The 11,684-nt window shown below is 45.6% G+C and overlaps 1 pseudogene; it reads right to left on the bottom strand.

Annotated features, from left to right (window-relative positions):
* Positions 1–1,810: 1,810 nt before the first annotated feature.
* Positions 1,811–10,552, bottom strand: LOC134968703 (uncharacterized protein K02A2.6-like; annotated as a pseudogene).
* Positions 10,553–11,684: the final 1,132 nt, after the last annotated feature.

The following is an 11,684-nucleotide window of genomic DNA, read 5'->3' as shown; positions in this document are numbered from 1 at the left end:
GGAGGCAGAGATGGAGAAGGGATAAGTTAAAACAGAGCAGATGATAGAGAGTGGGAACGGGGAGTTGGAATAGTCATAAATATCAAAACAGTCAGTGAAAACAAGATCTAGTGAGTGCCTACTCACATGGGAGGGTGAAGAGGTCCACTGGGAGAGACTAAATGATGATGTAATGTTATGGATTTTAGCAACAACGGTTGTTGTGGGGATATTGGTTTGGATGTTGAAATCACCTAAAATAATGGAGGGAATGCCTGAAGATAGGAAGTGAGGAAGCCAGGAAGCAAAGTTGTCAAGTACTTTGGGGGGAATGCCAGAGGGACAGTAAATGAGTTGCTCAAAGGTGAACAGGTTGGAAGAGGCATATAGCATTTACTTCAAATGTAGAATATATAAGGGACGGTGCAGATTTCCTGGCCCCAGTCGAGGGTAAACACTGTCAAGTCTCTGTAACCTGAGGGTTACTCAGATGGCCAATATTTTGCAGATGAACCAATGCTGTATACTCAGACGCAGTAGTGTATCACAGAATCAGTCTATTTACATGACGCCTCCTGCTGAATTAGCATATCATTGCACAGCAGCTGCATCCAAAGACTACTAGAATGCTGTTTTTAGTTTATATTAAAATAAGAGCATAGTAATTGCTGGTAGGATATTTTGAGTATGTGTCTGATTCAGTGCCACACGCAAGTCAAGTATCCGAAACAAGCACGTAATTCCTTCTGAAGATTTGCCAAAAGTCATAGATGCATTTTATCATCTCAATTAGACTACTGTGATGGCCTCTACCTGTTAAATCTGTTACTTATACAGGCTGAGTCTCCCTTATCCAAAATGCTTGGGACCAGAGGTATTTTGGATATGGGATTTTTCCGTATTTTGGAATAATTGCATACCATAATGAGATATCATGGTGATGGGACCTAAATCTAAGCACAGAATGCATTTATGCTACATATACACCTTATACACACAGCCTGAAGGTCATTTTAGCCAATATTTTTTATAACTTTGTGCATTAAACAAAGTGTGTGTACATTCACACAATTCATTTATGTTTCATATACACCTTATATACACAGCCTGAATGTCATTTAATACAATATTTTTAATAACTTTGTGTATTAAACAAAGTTTGTGTACATTGAGCCATCAAAAAACAAAAATTTCACTATCTCACTCTCACTCAAAAAAGTCCGTATTTTGGAATATTCCGTATTTCGGAATATTTGGATATGGGATACTCAACCTGTATTTCAATAAGAGTATTTAATGTAACCAGGACACAGGGAGTGTTGCATGCTTCTTTACTGGAGAAGAACAGGAAACTAAAGAACACAGAAATAGATTTATACACCAACTAATACAAATACAAAATAAGATCCATTGTAACCTTCCACCAGAACACATATACAACAATGAGAACTATATACACCACAATCCTCCCAACTTAGATAAATGCAGACATGAAAATGTTAGCACTAAGCAATGTATATGTTACCCCAGAAGGCTACAAATCAAGCCTTTGCGGTGCCTTACGAACTCTGTCTGGATACCGATGTTTAACTCCCAGAGTGACTGGCTGCTCCACAGAAAGCACACTAGAAGGTTCAGGATCAGTTGTTACTAAGGGAACCTCATGCTCAGGTGACTCCATAACTGGTTTGGGAACAGTCTCTGTATCTGACCCAGAGGGGTACATTTCCTCCACAGTGTCAGGAACAGTCTCTGTATCAGTTCCAGAGGGGTATACATAAACCCCTACATCACTGGCTTGACTATGTCCAGCTGTCGACGTACAGTCAGTTTACCTCCCAGCCTCAATGATTTGATCCATGTGGCGATGCCACAATTCTCCTCCAACTTCAATCACGTACATCAGAGGGCCGGATTTGGAAGAAACTATTCCCGGTTGCCATTTGTCTCCTCTATAATCACGGACCAGAACCTCTTGGCCAATGTGGAAGAACCGAGTAGGTTTCTGATAAACTGATTGAAACTGTTTGTTATGTACCTTCCGCCTTACATCCGGTTTTATCAAGTCCCACTGAGACCGTAAGTTCCGTTGCATAAATAGCACCGCAGGAGGCTGACCGGTAGTGAAGTGCTCAGTCCTACGATATATAAACAAGAAGTTGTCAATCTTGTGTTGCAAAGGTAGATGTTCATGGTGCATGGACTTCATAGCTTTTTTGAATGTTTGGACAAATCTCTCAGCCAAACCGTTAGTGGCTGGATGGTGTGGAGCTGTTATGCACACCAGTGCCAGCAGGAATGTACTGGTGTCTGAACGGAGAGGGATGCAAAACAAATGAACTCACAGACAGACTGGGGAATATGACATTACATACACAGAAGGTGATAGGGTAACAAAATAAACACAAAGTGAACAGAGAAGCCCAAAGGCTAAGAAACTGGGTGTCTCCCTAGTATTAGGAATGCTCAGATGGAAAGAAGCGAGATGTTGTGATTTAATACGTAGAGAACCCGAAATGCTGTTGCTAAGGGCAACAGCAAAACCCTAAAGGGTTACCAACAGGTGTGGCAGTAAACTCCTTGGTCAGAGATGGAATAATAGACACAAGGAGAGTCTCCACAATCCTAGTCCTCACTTGCAGTGCACTGGTTCAGCTTACTGCCACTAAACTGACACCTTAACACCTTGCACAGTGAGAAAGGATTTTGGCAGGCAAGTCTGAGAATACAGCCGCAAACTTGCTAGGTTCACAGAGTAGCAAAAGAACCCCAGCAGGTTAAACGACTGACTCCAGTCTTACTGCTAGGTCTGGATTGGCAGAGTGTAATACCAAATCCCAAGGCCTATTTGCAGTAAGCAACAAACAAATACAAAGTTTACACAGTATTAGCTAGCTTTCAGGAACTGACTAACCAACAAAGAGTCAGCAGCATCTGCCTAACCTGAGAAGAGGGTTTATATAGCAGGTGCTGTCCACGCCCCACTCAGACCTCACAGACTGTGAGCACAAAAACCAGCACCGGATCCCCTGCCGTGCACAGAGCCTGTAACCACTGCACACACAGCAAAAGACCCGAACCGGAGTATCAGCTATGCTCAGGTTACTCCGCTAGCACTTGTCTCCCAGTTGCCATGACGACGTGGCAGCACAGAGCAGGAGACCCTAACAGTACCCCCCCTCTGACGAGGGGTCAAAGAACCCCTACCACCGGGTTTATCAGGCAACTGCGAGAAGAAAGAGCGTAACAGTCTAGGGGCATGAAGATCACAACTGCGCACCCACGACCGCTCCTCCGGGCCATACCCCTTCCAGTGCACCAAAAATGACAGCCGACCCCGAACCATCTTGGAGTCAAGAATCCTTTCAACAACAAACTCCCTCTGGCCACGTATCAGAAGAGGGGAAGGTCTTCCACTGGAAGAAGGATTACTAATCGCCCGTTTTAAAAGGGAACAATTAAATGTTTTATTGATACCCAAAGAACGGGGTAGATCTAACTGAAATGCCATCGGATTGATAACCCTAGTGATCTTATAAGGACCGATGAACCGGGGGCCTAACTTATGAGATGGCTGTCTCAACTTCAAATTCTTGGTAGACAACCAGATGAAGTCTCCTAATTTGAAGCTGCAGGGTCTTTTCCGCTTATCAAAAACCCTTTTGGTCACTAATGACACAGACACAAGGGCTTTCTTCACTTTCCTCCAAATACCTCTAAGGACCGAAACCACAGAGGAACCACCAGGCATGGAGTCCAGGGGGTCAAAAGAATTGGCCTTAGGATGATGCCCATACACACAAAGGAAGGGAGAGATCCCTGTAGCAGAGTGAGCCGCGTTTTTATAGGCAAACTCCGCCATGGACAGATGAGCAACCCAGTCAGTCTGACACTTGGAGACATAACACCTGAGGAACTGCTCCAAGGACTGGTTCACCCTTTCAGTCTGCCCATTAGACTGCGGATGGTAGCCTGATGACAAGCTGACAGAAATCTGGAGATCTGTGAGGAATTGATGTTACAATAGTGCGCTGTTAACAGACAGTATATTGCAGCGGAAGAACACACAAAGAGTAATCACCCAATACTCCTCAAAGGCAAGCAATAAAGAAAGGAGTGTGCTCAATCTCCGCGCCCCACTGTTTGAAACATGTAGACCCTTCACCTCAATATAAAACAAGGTCACAAATAAATGCAGTATACTAAGCTTTAAATGTCCAACTTCTTTTGTCAGATTGTTCACAATGATGAATTTTTTAGAGGTTTCTTCAATTCCAAAAGATAACGGTTCTGCAAAAATTGTGTTCCAAACCAGTGCTTGATAACAGCGGAATGGAGAGCACAAGAAATACAATAATAGTGCAGTAGTAAAAACAAGGCTGATGTTTTAATAATAAGTTGCACTTACAGCAAAATAGAGTTATAATCGCATGTAAAGACCCAGTCGCACACAAAGGTACAGCAAGTCAGCTCCTGTCATTACCGCCACACTGGTCTGGCTGGTTAGTCGGGTGTGAGCCCTGAGCCGCAGCACCACACTTTGCATACCTGGGCGGTTCCAGCAGGCAGCAGAGCCTCAGGCCGTCGTTATCTCTTGGAGACCATCTGTTAGACGTCGGTGAGCTGACTTGCTGGAATTCCAGGAACACTCGCTGTCTTAACCTAGGAGGCACAAACAAAAGACCTACCGGAAGGTCTGGAGGAGCCTGCTCCTGTGCTGTAAGGACTAATGACAAGAGGTCCTGGGTAATGCCCACTTTAATACATGATGGGGACACAATGGGCAATGGCTCCTCGGTGGTCTCCTGGATTGGAGCAAAACTCCGCGAGAGCGCATCAGCCTTGATGTTTTTTGACCCAGGGCGATATGTTATCAAAAAATTAAAGCGAGCAAAAAACAAAGCCCATCGTGCCTGCCTGGCATTGAGGCGCTTCGCTGACTCTAAATATGCCAAATTCTTATGGTCGGTGAGAATTGAGACCACAAACTTAGCCCCCTCAAGCCAGTGTCTCCACTCCTCGAGTGCATCCTTAATAGCCAACAATTCCCGGTTACCCACGTCATAATTCATCTCGGCAGGCGAAAATTTACGGGAAAAGTAAGCACAGGGATGAAGGCGATTATCAGATACCCCCATCTGAGAGAGCACTGCCCCAATACCCATCTCAGAGGCATCCACCTCCACCACAAAAGGACGCTCTGGATCTGGGTGTCGCAGCACCTTGGCCGAGACAAATGCCCTTTTGAGACGGGCAAAAGCCGCTTTGGCCTCACAAGACCAGTGAGCAACATCCGCCCCTTTCTTAGTGAGTGCCACCAAGGGCGCCACTATAGACGAAAATCCAGCGATAAATCGTCTATAAAAATTCGCAAAGCCCAGAAAACGCTGAAGCGCCTTCAAACTAGTGGGCTGCACCCAATCCAGGACTGCCTGTACCTTGGAACCCTCCATTTGGAAACCTTCTGGGGAGATAATATATCCTAGAAATGCGATTTGCTGAACTTCAAATTCGCACTTCTCCAGCTTCGCCCCAAGCCGGTGGTCTCTGAGTTTCTGGAGGACTAAGCGTACATGCTTCCGATGTTCCTCCAGGGAATGGGAGAAGATTAGGATGTCATCTAAGTATACAACTAAGAATCTATCCAAATATTCCCAGAGCACATCGTTCATGAAGTCCTGGAAGACTGCCGGGGCATTACAGAGCCCAAAAGGCATCACCAAATATTCATAATGCCCTGAGTGGGTATTAAAGGCAGTCTTCCATTCATCCCCCTCTCTTATTCGGATTAGATTGTACGCACCGCGTAGGTCAATCTTAGAAAAAATGGTGGCAGTACGAAGCTGGTCAAACAAGACCGAAATGAGAGGCAGTGGGTATGAGTTTTTAATCGTGATACGGTTCAATTCCCTGAAGTCGATGCAGGGTCGCAATGAACCGTCCTTTTTACCCACGAAGAAGAACCCCGACCCAACTGGAGACTGTGAAGGTCTGATAAATCCCTTAGCCAAGTTCTCCTGAATGTACTCTGCCATAGCCTGAGTCTCAGGACATGACAGGGAGTACAACCTGCTCTTGGGAAGCTTAGCATTCGGCAACAAATGAATGGCACTGTCATAGGGGCGATGGGGAGGTAGTACCTCTGCAACTCTTTTGGAGAACACGTCCGCAAAATCTGCATAACATCCTGGCAATCCTGGCAAACTTAGCTGCGAAAGCCTGACTGGAAGGCTCAAGCAACTCCTGAAACAATCAGTACCCCAACTAAGAATCTCCCCAGAGACCCAGTCAAATTGAGGATTGTGGGCCCTTAACCAGGGTAACCCCAACACCAATGGGGCAAAAGTACAGACAGTCACATAAAAGGACAATTTTTCAGAGTGTGTGGCTCCAATAAACAAAGAAATCTGGCTAGTGCAAGAGGTAATTTTACTCTGGTTAAATGGTTCCCCGTTTAACCCACAAATCTCAATTTCCGATGCCAAGGGTACTAAGGGAACAGAGTGTTTCAGGGCGAATTGGCGGTCCATAAAAACCCCGTCGGCCCCACTGTCCACAAAGGCCTCAGTCTTGACAGTTTGACCGAGGATCTTCAAGGTCACCGGAATGATAAAAGTCTTCTTGGGAAATTCTGACTTCTGGCCTGACAGGATATTTCCCATCACCCTCAGGCCCTGAAGTTTTCCGGCTTTTCTGGGCATGATACTACTTATGACCTTTATTCCCACAGTACAAACATAACCCCTGCTGTCTCCTCCGCGTCTTCTCACGCGAGGAGAGGCGGGTAGCCCCAATCTGCATAGGCTCCTCGGAAAATTCCTCAGAGTCTGAGGTTCCCTTGGGAAAGAAGGAAACCTCGGTCTCCCTTTCAAGCCTGCGCTCTCTCAGCCGTCTATCCACCCTAATGGATAACTGCATGAGCTGATCCAAGCTATCAGGCAGGGGATATTGTACCAGTTGGTCTTTTAACTGGTTAGAAAGACCTCTTCGGTACTGGTGTCTCAGGGCTGGGTCATTCCACTGGGTATCATGGGCCAACCTCCGAAACTCCGTACAATAAACCTCAACTGGCCTTCGCCCTTGCTTAAGGATCGAAATCTGAGCCTCGGCTGAGGCCGTCTTGTCAGGGTCATCATACAACATGCCCGGTGCCGTAAAAAAAGCATCAACACTTTTAAGCGACGGACAATCAGGCTGCAACCCATATGCCCAGACCTGTGGGTCTCCTTGTAGCAAGGAAATCACTATGCCCACCCGCTGAATCTCCGACCCAGAAGACTGAGGCCTAAGCTGGAAATATAGCTTGCAGCTCTCCTTGAAACAAAAGAACTGCGAGCGATCTCCAGAAAAACGATCCGGGAGATTTACTTTCGGCTCCTTAACCCCTGAAGGTACTGCTGCTGCGGGAGCTCCGCTAGCGGCCTGCGAGGTGTGCATTTTAATGGACAAATCATTAAATTGTCGAGTCAGGACCTGCACCTGATCGACCACCTGTTGCAAAGTATTTTGAGGGGTATGCTCCATATTCCCACAAAATTTCAACAGGAGTACTAGGCTGCTGAATATGTTATGCACACCAGTGCCAGCAGGAATGTACTGGTGTCTGAACGGAGAGGGATGCAAAACAAATGAACTCACAGACAGACTGGGGAATATGACATTACATACACAGAAGGTGATAGGGTAACAAAATAAACACAAAGTGAACAGAGAAGCCCAAAGGCTAAGAAACTGGGTGTCTCCCTAGTATTAGGAATGCTCAGATGGAAAGAAGCGAGATGTTGTGATTTAATACGTAGAGAACCCGAAATGCTGTTGCTAAGGGCAACAGCAAAACCCTAAAGGGTTACCAACAGGTGTGGCAGTAAACTCCTTGGTCAGAGATGGAATAATAGACACAAGGAGAGTCTCCACAATCCTAGTCCTCACTTGCAGTGCACTGGTTCAGCTTACTGCCACTAAACTGACACCTTAACACCTTGCACAGTGAGAAAGGATTTTGGCAGGCAAGTCTGAGAATACAGCCGCAAACTTGCTAGGTTCAAAGAGTAGCAAAAGAACCCCAGCAGGTTAAACGACTGACTCCAGTCTTACTGCTAGGTCTGGATTGGCAGAGTGTAATACCAAATCCCAAGGCCTATTTGCAGTAAGCAACAAACAAATACAAAGTTTACACAGTACTAGCTAGCTTTCAGGAACTGACTAACCAACAAAGAGTCAGCAGCATCTGCCTAACCTGAGAAGAGGGTTTATATAGCAGGTGCTGTCCACACCCCACTCAGACCTCACAGACTGTGAGCACAAAAACCAGCACCGGATCCCCTGCCGTGCACAGAGCCTGTAACCACTGCACAGCAAAAGACCCGAACTGGAGTATCAGCTACGCTCAGGTTACTCCGCTAGCACTTGTCTCCCGGTTGCCATGACGACGTGGCAGCACAGAGCAGGAGACCCTAACAGGAGCTGATGTAAAATGTTTAATTCCATTGTCTTGCATTAACTTTTTGAATTCCATGGACACAAACTGTGGCCCATTGTCACTGCACACTTGCTCTGGTAGACCATTTCTAGCAAAGATGGTTTGCAGCACAGCAATTGTTTTCTCAGAAGTAGTGGATTTCATCTTTATTACCTCAGGCCATTTTGAATGAGCGTCCACTGCAATAAGAAACATACAATCGATGAATGGACCAGCAAAGTCAATATGTACCCGCTGCCATGGAGATGAAGGCCATTCCCAGTGGTGTAACGGGGCTAAGGTGGTGCATTTTGAACTCTTTGACATCCTTCACACCCTTGTCAAAGTTTCAATTTGACCATCGATTCCTGGCCACCACACATAGCTTCTAGCAAGATTCTTCATTTTTACTGTTCCTAGGTGACCCTCGTGCAAATTTTCCAAAACCCTGTTTCGCAGTTTAGGTGGTATTACCACTCGCGACCCACACAATAGAGTTCCTTGACAGACAGAAAGCTGATCTCTCCTGCCCGAAAACCCGTAATATTGAGCATCGCCATGTTTAGGCCAACCTTTGAGAGTTAAGTCCATTACTTTTGATAGTACCGGGTCTTTCCTTGTTTCCCGATTGATCGTGGCATTGGTAGTAGGTAGCTGTTCCATCAACATATTGTGATACACTTCCAGGGGGTCTCCGTCACTGTCCTCCTCACTTTTGGGCAAGGGAGAACGCGATAGACCATCAGCGTTGCCATGTAGTTTTGTTCCTTTAAACTCAATGTCGTATGTATGAGCACCCAGGAATAATGACCAACGTTGAAGCCGAGCTGCAGTCATGGCTGGGACTCCCTTGTGGGGGTTAAAAATTGATACCAGTGGTTGATGATCCGTAATTAATGTAAACCTTTGCCCATACAAAAATTGATGAAATTTCTTCACTCCCCATACTAAACTTAAGGCCTCTCGGTCAATTTGTGCATAATTCTTCTCTGCCACTGTCAAAGACTGTGAAGCAAACGCTATTGGCTTATCGCTACCATCTCTCAGTTGATGTGATAACACTGCTCCAATGCCGTACGGTGATGCATCACACGCCAGCCTGATGGGTAGTTTCGGATCAAAACGAGTAAGGACTTTATCAGATGTAATCAATCTTTTGTTTCTGAGAATGCTTTCTCAGTCTTTTGTCCACTTCCATCGTGCATTTTTCTGTAGTAGGGCATTTAGCGGGTGTATTACTGTGGAGAGGTCTGGTTAGAACTTGTGATAATAATTAACTAGGCCCAGGTAAGATCTCAGTTGTGACACAGACTGTGGCTGGGGTGCTTGTAGTACTGCCTCAATTCTATCATTTGATATGTGCAGGCCTTCTCTATCAATCACATGTCCACAATATGAAATGCTTTCTTGGAAAAATGCACATTTATCTTTATTTACTCTGAGTCCATATTCCTGTAGTCGGGTTAATACTTTTTCCAAATTATTTAAATGGTCCACATCATCTTTGCCTGTTACAATTATATCATCCAGGTAACATTGCGTACCTGGTATTCCTTGTAGGACTTGATCCATTGCTCTCTGCCATAATGCTGGGGCAGAGGAAAGTCCAAACACAAGACGGTTATATTGTAATAAACCTTTGTGAGTATTGATAGTTAAAAATTTCTTAGATGCCTCCTCAATTTCCTTTTGCAAGTACGCTTGAGCTAGGTCAATTTTGGAGAAGCGGTCGCCCCCTAAGAGAGCTGCAAAGATGTCCTCTATTTTAGGCAAAGGATACTGTACAGTCCATAGTACTGGATTTATTGTCATTTTGAAATCTCCGCAAATACGGATACTTCCCATTTTGTCTTTCTTTACTATCGGAACTATGGGCGTAGCCCATTCACTCCATTCCACTGGGGAGAGTATACCAGAGTCTTCCAGTTTCCGTAGTTCCTCCTCAACCGCTGGTCGGATGGCATAAGGTACTGTGCAAGCTTTACAAAACTTTGGAACGGCATGTGGATCCAACTCTATACTGGCCTTAATGTCCTTTAACATGCCTATCCCTGGTTGGAAAATGGGTTGTGCGGCAGCTAACAATTTAGAAAGTTCCTTAAATAGCTGCGTCATTGTTGGATACATAAGATGCAGTAGATTGTAGCCTGTGAATGGAATGCCAGTCAAGTTGGATTTTCCTTATCCATTTGTGGCCCAATAATGCCGGTCCACCATGTGCAAGTATGTACAAATACAGCTTATGGGTATTGCCTTTGTATTTCACATAAACTTTTATTTTTCCCAATGGGGACACCAGTTCATCCGTATATGTGCGGAGTGTTACGGATGTTTTCTTTAAAGGAATAGCAGCAAACAGGCATTTGTAATCACTTGCATTTAGCACTGACAGAGCAGAGCCTGTGTCTAATTCCATTTATAAGTCAATACCTGCTACTTCCAAAGTGACCCAAATCACTTGACGCTCTTTTGCCGTCATAGAGTGCATCTCTAGGCTGCATAACCCTTTTTCTATACCAGTACTATCAGTAGAGTCTGATTCATTGTTGGCTACTTTATGCACCTGGGATGTTGTATGTTTTCTCCCGGGGACTTTGGATACTTGCGAGCGGTTTGGTGTTTTCCCCGACTGGCACACCCTTTCAATATGGCCTCTTTTCTTACATTTTCTACACACTTTGTCTTTAAACCAGCACTGACTGGCATCATGTGAGGCCTTCCCACAGCAAACACAGGACTGTTTCTGATACCAATAAACTGGATTGGGAGTACATTCTGGTGCCTTTTGCTGCAATTCTGATGCATCCCTGGTTGCAGTCTCCAGTGAAATAGCTATGTACAGTGCTCGCTCTAAGGTCAGGTCAGGCTCAGCCACCAATTTCTTTTGTGTACTTGCACTTTTCATCCCACAAACTAAACGGTCTCTTAGAGCATCTAATAACCCTGCTCCAAATGCACAGTGTACAGATAACCTACTCAGCTCATAGTTGCCGACTTCTGGGCTGCTCTCTCCGGGAGAGAGCAGCCCGTCGGCTCAGCAGGGGGGGCGGGCAGTGAGGTGACGTGACAGGGGGGCGGGCCAGAGGCAGAATGGAGGCGGGCCAGAGGTGGAACGGGGCGTGGCTTCTGGACCACGTCATTTAAGCCACGCCCCCCACTGTGTAATGCCGCGATTACCGGCATTATACAGCAGGGGGCATGGTTACGATGACGCGATTCATCAAGAATCGCGTCATCACCTGCCCGG

Source organism: Pseudophryne corroboree, chromosome 11 (genome assembly GCF_028390025.1).
Source record: "Pseudophryne corroboree isolate aPseCor3 chromosome 11, aPseCor3.hap2, whole genome shotgun sequence".
Taxonomy (NCBI): domain Eukaryota; kingdom Metazoa; phylum Chordata; class Amphibia; order Anura; family Myobatrachidae; genus Pseudophryne; species Pseudophryne corroboree.
The sequence above is the reverse complement of the archived record's forward strand: the minus strand, read 5'-3'. Positions and strand labels throughout refer to the sequence as shown.